Source organism: Dendropsophus ebraccatus, chromosome 6 (assembly GCF_027789765.1).
Source record: "Dendropsophus ebraccatus isolate aDenEbr1 chromosome 6, aDenEbr1.pat, whole genome shotgun sequence".
Classification (NCBI taxonomy): Eukaryota; Metazoa; Chordata; class Amphibia; order Anura; family Hylidae; genus Dendropsophus; species Dendropsophus ebraccatus.
Genome location: NC_091459.1, coordinates 26521607 through 26529156, shown reverse-complemented (window position 1 = coordinate 26529156; position 7550 = coordinate 26521607).

Below are 7550 nucleotides of genomic sequence, written 5' to 3'. Positions count from 1 at the left end.
TTTGGGTGTGGGAGGAAACCCACACAAATAATAATAATAATAATAATAATTTTTATTTATATAGCACCAACAGATTCCGCAGCACTTTACAATTCTGGGGTACATACATAGACAAAAAATAGACATTACAGAGATCTACATATAATTATCCATACATGAGTGAGGGCCCTGCTCGCATGCATCAGCTTACACACTATCAGGATGGGGTGCGGGACAGAATAGCAGAGGGGCAAAGTGCTTCATTGTACTTATGGTCCGGCCATCATTATAAATAAGGCAGTGCAGGTAAGGGTGGGTGAACCTGTCACCAGCCAATGCCTGCATGCACAGGTCTAGGTGCTTAAATGCTTGGTGTGTGTGTGTGTGTGTGTGTGGCGGAGGTAGTTGTGTGTGTGTAGGGGGGAGGTTGAGGGTAGCAGTCAAAATTAGGGAACCTGGTAAGCCTGCTTGAATAGACCGAGAGAACATACAAACTCTTTGCAGATGTTGTCCTTGGTGGGATTTGAACTACAGGGCTACAAGGCTACAGTGCTAACCACTAAGCCACTGTCCTGCCCCTATAGATTTCTCCCTCTGTTCAACATTGGGGCAAAACAAGACCATTGAGGCAATGGTAGCTATGACAACTGGATGCCTCCAGTGTCATAGCTACAGTAGCATAGCTACCATGGAGGCTGACCACACAGCTGCCATGGTGCCTGTGGGGCATGGGAGCTCGGGCTTCCCTCAGCAAACCACATGGCCTGCCTCCATGGTACTAACGAACTGCCCCTCCAGCACTGCCTCTGAGAGCTCACCAGCAGCCCACACCCCCCACCACCACGCGGCAGCTGCTGCAGCTGGTACCATCCTCTGACACTAGCGCCCTCTTAGAAGATGCAGTCTGTGCCATCCCCTGCATCTCCCACCCACACATCCCTCAACAGTGTATTAGCGCAGCAGCTAGCCTGGCAACATCCACCGTCGTCCCCTCCCTGACTGGAGCGGGATACCTTGAAGCCAGGTTGTGACAGCAACTGAAACCGAGAGAAACTAGAGCCTGGAGGTAGTCAGTGAGCCCATGACGCAGCGCCGCGGGGGCACGGGAACAGGTAAGTATAGAGTTTAAAACTCCACTGGAACGCAGCGCTGGAATGCAAAGAAGAAAACAAGATGTCGGCACCAGACAGAAAAGATTAGAGACAGCAGGATTAGACTGCAAAGGCAGTCTTTACCTCTATCAGTGTACTTAGGGAAAGAGAGAGGTTAAGAATAGAGACAATTAACATTAGGTTATAGGTTCTCTTTAAGACCAGACCACTTCTGAACAAGACACATAAGTTGAAACATCAAGATAGGGCCAAGAAACAAGTGAAGACAGATTTTTTAAATGTTTTACGGACTGATGAGATGAACGGCTCTGTGGCTGGATCATTAAGGAGGACGGAGCTGTGCTTTGTCTCAGAAGCCAGTAAGGTGAAGACGGGTGTTGCTGTAGGCTGGTATTGTTATTGATCAGCTAGTTGGTCTTATTCGTTTTGAATTTGGACCCAAAGTCCGTTCCCAAACCTACTGCCAGTTTTACTTCACTTTACTTTCTTCAAGCAGTGATTGAGGAAAAAGTCTGCATCTTTCAAGAAAACTGATGTTTGGGCATGACAGTGGTGGACTGTATACCAGCCAGACCACTGCTTTTGGAGCATAGTGTTGGTCGGTAACCTAGACAATGAGCTGTCAACAATGGGAATGAGCGGCATATCGAGAGGAGGAAAGTTTTTTAAATACATGTAGCTAAAAAATATTTAACTTGACCAGTCCTACAAGTGTAACTATATTAGTTGAGATGGCAATATTCCTCTTCTCACTTGACCTAAATCCTATTAAGAACTTTTAGAACCCTCTTAAATGGGAGATCTACGCGAAAGAAAAGCATATAGTCAGTTGCTTCTGCACAAAAACTCGATTGTCAACAGAACAAAACAGACAGACTCCATGGATGAACGGCTTATGATTGTTATTAAAAAAAAAAAAGGAGGGTGGTGATGTTTGTCATAGAATTTTATTTTTTTTTGGGGGGGGGGGCAAGTGTCACTTGTAAATTTTTTGTTGTTTATTATTCTCACTTGAACAGATGAAAATAAAGACGTGTGATGGAAATCTCCCTAATAGAGATATTTTATGAAAACCAAAGCCTCACTTTTACTTTCTACAAAGTCAGGTTTAAAGTTTTTACCATTTTGACCCGATTGACCTACAGAACTGTAGTTTTTCAATAATAAAATTAAAGGAGAAGTCCGTTGAAAATTTTTATTAAAGTATTGTTTTGCCCCCCAAAAGTTATACGAATCACCAATATACACTTATTACAGGAAATGCTTATAAATGGCTTTTTTCCCTGCACTTACTTCTGCACCAAGGCTTCACTTCCTGGACAATATGGTGATGTCACTTCCTGGATAACATGGTGATGTCACGAGCCAACTCCCAGAGCTCTGCGGGCTGTGGCTGCTGGAGAGGATGATGGCAGAGGGATGCTCAGTGTCCCTCCAGTGCCCTATGTCCCTCAGTGTCCCCCTGCCATCATCCTCTCCAGCAGCCACAGCCCGCACAGCTCTGGGAGTCGGCTCGTGACATCACAATTTTATCCAGTGAGTGAAGCCTTGATGCAGTAGTAAGTGCAGGGAAAAAAGCACTTAGGGGGAGATTTATGAAAGGGTGTAAATATACACCTGGTGTAAACTGTTCACAGTAACCAATCACAGCTCCTCTTTTATTCTACCAGAGCTGAAAGCTGAGCTGTGATTGGTTGCTGTGGGCAGTTTACACCAGGTGTATATTTACACCCTTTAATAAATCTCCCCCTTTATGTGCATTTCCCGTAATAAGTGTATATTGGTAATTTGTATAACTTTTGGGGGACGATGCAATGCTTTAATAAAAATTTTTGCCGGACTTCTCCTTTAACCCCTAGACGACCTAGGACATACTGGTACGTCCTGGAAGTCTGTGCTCAGACGACCCAGGACGTACAGGTACGTCCTGAGCTATAAAGCGCGCTCCGCAGCGGAGCGCGCTTCATAGCAGGTGGGGGCCGGCTGCACTCAGCAGTCGGCACTTCACCGTTAATGTGCTCGCGCTGCAGCGTGCCATTAACTCCTTAAACGCTGAACGTTTAAGTGTAAGTGACAGGAGGAGTCTCTTTCTTGAGAAAGAGAGCCAGGACTCTTGAAACATGTAGAAGTGCAGTAGCCTTCTGACCCCTACCAGGATTCGTTGATACTGCTGTGACGTCACGCAGTCTCCAGTGACTGATCAAACTGTTTGGCAGAGGTGAGCGCGCTACCGGCCGGAGCGCGCCATGTGCCAGAAAATAAATATACCGACCAATATCGACAACAAGTCGATACAACTTCACTCATTAACCAGCTTTATTGCCAGTGGATCACTACTTACCTACAGACCATCGATGTGGATACCGACATTCTCTGCTACCAATCATCTCAGCATCTCATCTTTGAAGCCAGCAGCCCACGTCTAGGAACAGGTCAGTTTCGCGATACCAGTGCTAATACACACGCAACAGCGGTATACTCTACACTATAGTGACAATACTGCTAGCAATTACAGTGTATCTTTTCAGCAAGGCTGTTTACAATAAACTACCCTGCCCCCTTGCCACTCGCTGGCACAGCGCGGAACGGCTACTATATATATTGAAAAAGTAAAACCGTTATAAGGGTTACAATAGGCCCATTTTATTAATAATTAATTGCCAAAAAAAAGGATTTCATAAAAAAAATATATATATATAACATAAGAGAATCTGTGTAACCTGCATATGGTTGTGTTCGGACTGACCTATAGAATAATGGTATCATGTCGCTGTTACCATATAGTACATTACGTAGACACAGGAACCCCCCAAACCTTACCATATTGCATTCTTTTTTACGATTTCACCTATTTATATCTTCATAAATAATATATTTGGGATTCCATCATACATGTTATGGTAAAATGAAAGACACCATTACACAGTACAACTATTCTTGTAACAAATAAGCCATTACATGGACCTGTAGATAGAAAACTGAAAGTGCTGGAGCTCTTAGAAGGTGAGGAGGGAAAAACTAAAGCGCAAAGATCAAAATTTGCGCGGTCCACTGGGTCATTTTGGGCCTGGTCCTCCAAGGGTTAATCCTCAAAAATACAACTTACCTGATTATTGTGCACACAGTGTATTTCAACAGTTAATCTAATTACTTAAAGGGAAACAGTCAGCTCCCTAGTACCTTGTACTGTGCCCATAAGTCTGCAGTAGTTATTATATATTATTATATGCTGCTGGAAACATTAAAACATAGAAAATTGTCGGTAGATAAAGGCCCCTTAGTATTTTCCTTCTTATTATCTTAGGATAGATATGTGTATACACCAGGCAGGTTTACATCCTGTTACTTTACATTTACCAACCACATCTGCTGGAAGTTTGTTCCATGCACCTACTATTCTTTCACTAAAGTAATATTTATGCTGGAGCTCTGTTTTTTTCTGAAAATACAACATTGCTGGAGATTTACAAACACGGCCTGTCTGGTTGATGTGTCCGATAGCTACAAGTTACTGGGGTGTGTTTATAAACCATAAGGGAGTTGACATTTTCTCTTTTGAATACTTTTCCATTGCTTTTGGCATTTTAGTTATTATAGTTTGATAATGAACCCATCCAAATATCCATTAGTGCACTTATATCACCGTACGACATGCATTTGACGCGTACTCACTTCTCCATGTCAGAACTTAAGTGTATGTAATTTTAGTAATGCCCACATAATCCAGCAAAAACTAGAGAATGTTTTTTGCACCCACATGCAAATGATGGTACAGTATGAATTCCTACAAAATCAAGAACAGTGTAAGGGCCCTATTACAGGGAGCGCTTATGGGCTAAATCACATCGTTTTGGCTGATTATTGCTCTGTATAATAGAGAAACATTGGCTGATTGTTACTTTAGGTCCAGACTTAAAATCATCAGCTGCTGACCGTGCATCGCTACGTGTAATAGTGATATGCGAACGCCGGCTAACAATTAAATAAACTGTTCATACATCACCTCTCCACGCTCCCCGTCTCCTCCTGCTTTCTGGTCTCTTCTCGGCACCATTTGCTGCAGCTTCTCTTAGCTGACCGGCCACTCAGCCAATCACTGTCCGGGATCACCACGGTCAGTGATTGGCTGAGCGGCCTGTCAGCTGAGAGAAGCTGCAGCACACGGTGCCAGAAAGAGACCAGAAGGCAGGAGGAGACGGGGAGCGTGGAGAGGTGATGTATGAACAGTTTAGGACTGCATGGACATAATTAAAGGGGTAGTGCGGCACTAAACATTTATTCACAAAATAACACACATGTCAAAGTTATACAACTTTGTAATGTGTGTTATGTATGTGAATGGCCCCCTTCCCCGTGTTCCCCCCACCCACGCTAGACCCGGAAGTGCGGTGCATTATACTACCACATTTGTGTCGACCCCAGGCCGCAATCTTGTGACAATGATGTCATCTTCAGGAGGCCAGCCAGACCGCTCCAGCCGTCCCTCATGCCGGCCCCCCTCTGGCACGTCATCAGCTGCTCAGCCGTGACTGGCTGAGTATAACTGTGCTCAGCCAATCGCGGCTGAGCAGCTGATGACGTGGCCGGGGGTCGACACAAATGCGGTAAGTATAATGCACCACACTTCCGGGTCTAGCGTGGGTGGGAACACGGGGAAGGGGACCATTCACATACATAACACACATTACAAAGTTGTATAACTTTGTAATGTGTGTTATTTTGTGAATTAAAGTTTAGTGCCGCACTACCCCTTTAACATTGTCCATGCAGCCCTTGCTACACGATAATCGAGCCGTCTTATAGGCTCAGTAAACGTCCGCCGGTCTAGCACATCGGTGCTTGTTAACGTTATTGATGGCCGTTTAATGGGACCCTAAGGCCAGATCGATTTTATTTACTAGAGGTGGACATGTAAAAATAAAAGTGGAGTAGACTCCGATGTCATTTACCAAATACAATCTCATTCAAAATGTTATGTTGGAGAAATAAATTGGGGCTTATTTCCACGTTGACTGGTTAGATTTATATCACGGTGCCAGACCTGGCGGTGCAGAATCACTTACCAATGAGATGCCTTGAGATAAACCGTTAAGAGTTTACATTTATTGTATATGAATATATGCTTCAAGTGTTAAGTGTGTTATGTGTGTCACGGCTGGCTGGCTCCCTGCCCAGATGACTAGTTGCCGCCCCTCTTCCAGCCTCATGTGCTTGAATAAAACACCTTTTCCCCCCATGTAAAGCTACTGCTGCAGATGCTGGGAATGCCCCCTGAGGAAGCGAGCATTAGCGAAACGTGCGTTGGGGACATAACCAGGCTGCTCTGATATGGGTAAGGTATTTTTAAAGGGAACCTGTCACCGGGTGCAGCCCCTGGATACCTGTTCCGGTGAGTCCCGCTCCTGGACCCGGTCCCGGCCGCTGTATGTAAATTACCTGAGATGAGTCTGATGCCCATAGAGAATGAATGGAGCACCGGGGGGTCGGGCAGGCTCTGTGTCTGCATCCCACGTGACAGGTTCCCTTTAAGTGTAAGTGACAGTAGCAGCTCCTGTCACTTACTGACCGGAATCCCTGCAACGTGTCTGCGGTGGTCCTGATTGCCGGGGGAGGGGCGAGGGGTCTCTTACCTTCTTCTTTTGATAAAGTCTGCCACAGGCAGGCTCTGTCAGAAGATCGCCGATAACACTGATCCCTGCTATGCTGCACTGTATCAGAATTTTTTTTTATAAAAGTGATCAAAATTTTTCTGTTACCCCAATATGATAATAATACAAACTAGAGATCATGGCGGAAAAAATGACACCCCAACCAGCCCTGTAGGGGGAAAAATAAAACCGTTATGGCTCTTAGAAGGCGGGGAGGAACATTGCATTAAATTTATCCGTGCATCAATGGGCTCAGTCTTGAAGGGGTTAAACAATGGGCAAGAAAGATACAACCAGATCATTGCATCTATTTGCTGTGCTTGGACTGTGCTTCAAACTGTGTCTGAAAAGTCTGTATGGATTGAGCTGATGGAGACCCATGAGATATCCTATAAAAGCACATCTTTTTGAAGTTTTTCTTCCACTTTTACAGCAGGTTCTCTCTCACAGAGCTGTCACTGCCTGTGCATTCAAACCAAAGAATGTATGTGTCAAACCTAAGGGGAGCCTGCCAGCAAGATGTTAGGCATAAAATCACCAACAATATATACTCACTCACTCATTAGTTGATGTTTCCCATCATATTGCTCAGCAGTAACAGCACATACGATAGATCCAGGGATAAAAAGGATGAAGACCACAGCACTCATCAGTCCAGATGTAGTTTAATGAAACAGGTAATAAGGTGCTACGGGCAATAGCTGTTTCTCTATGTCCGCAAGCATCTTGGATAAAGTTATGTGAACAGAGTGAAAGCTGGGGGGGGGGGGGGGTTGCACAGACTGAATTGTAAGTGTATTACAGTCTATGG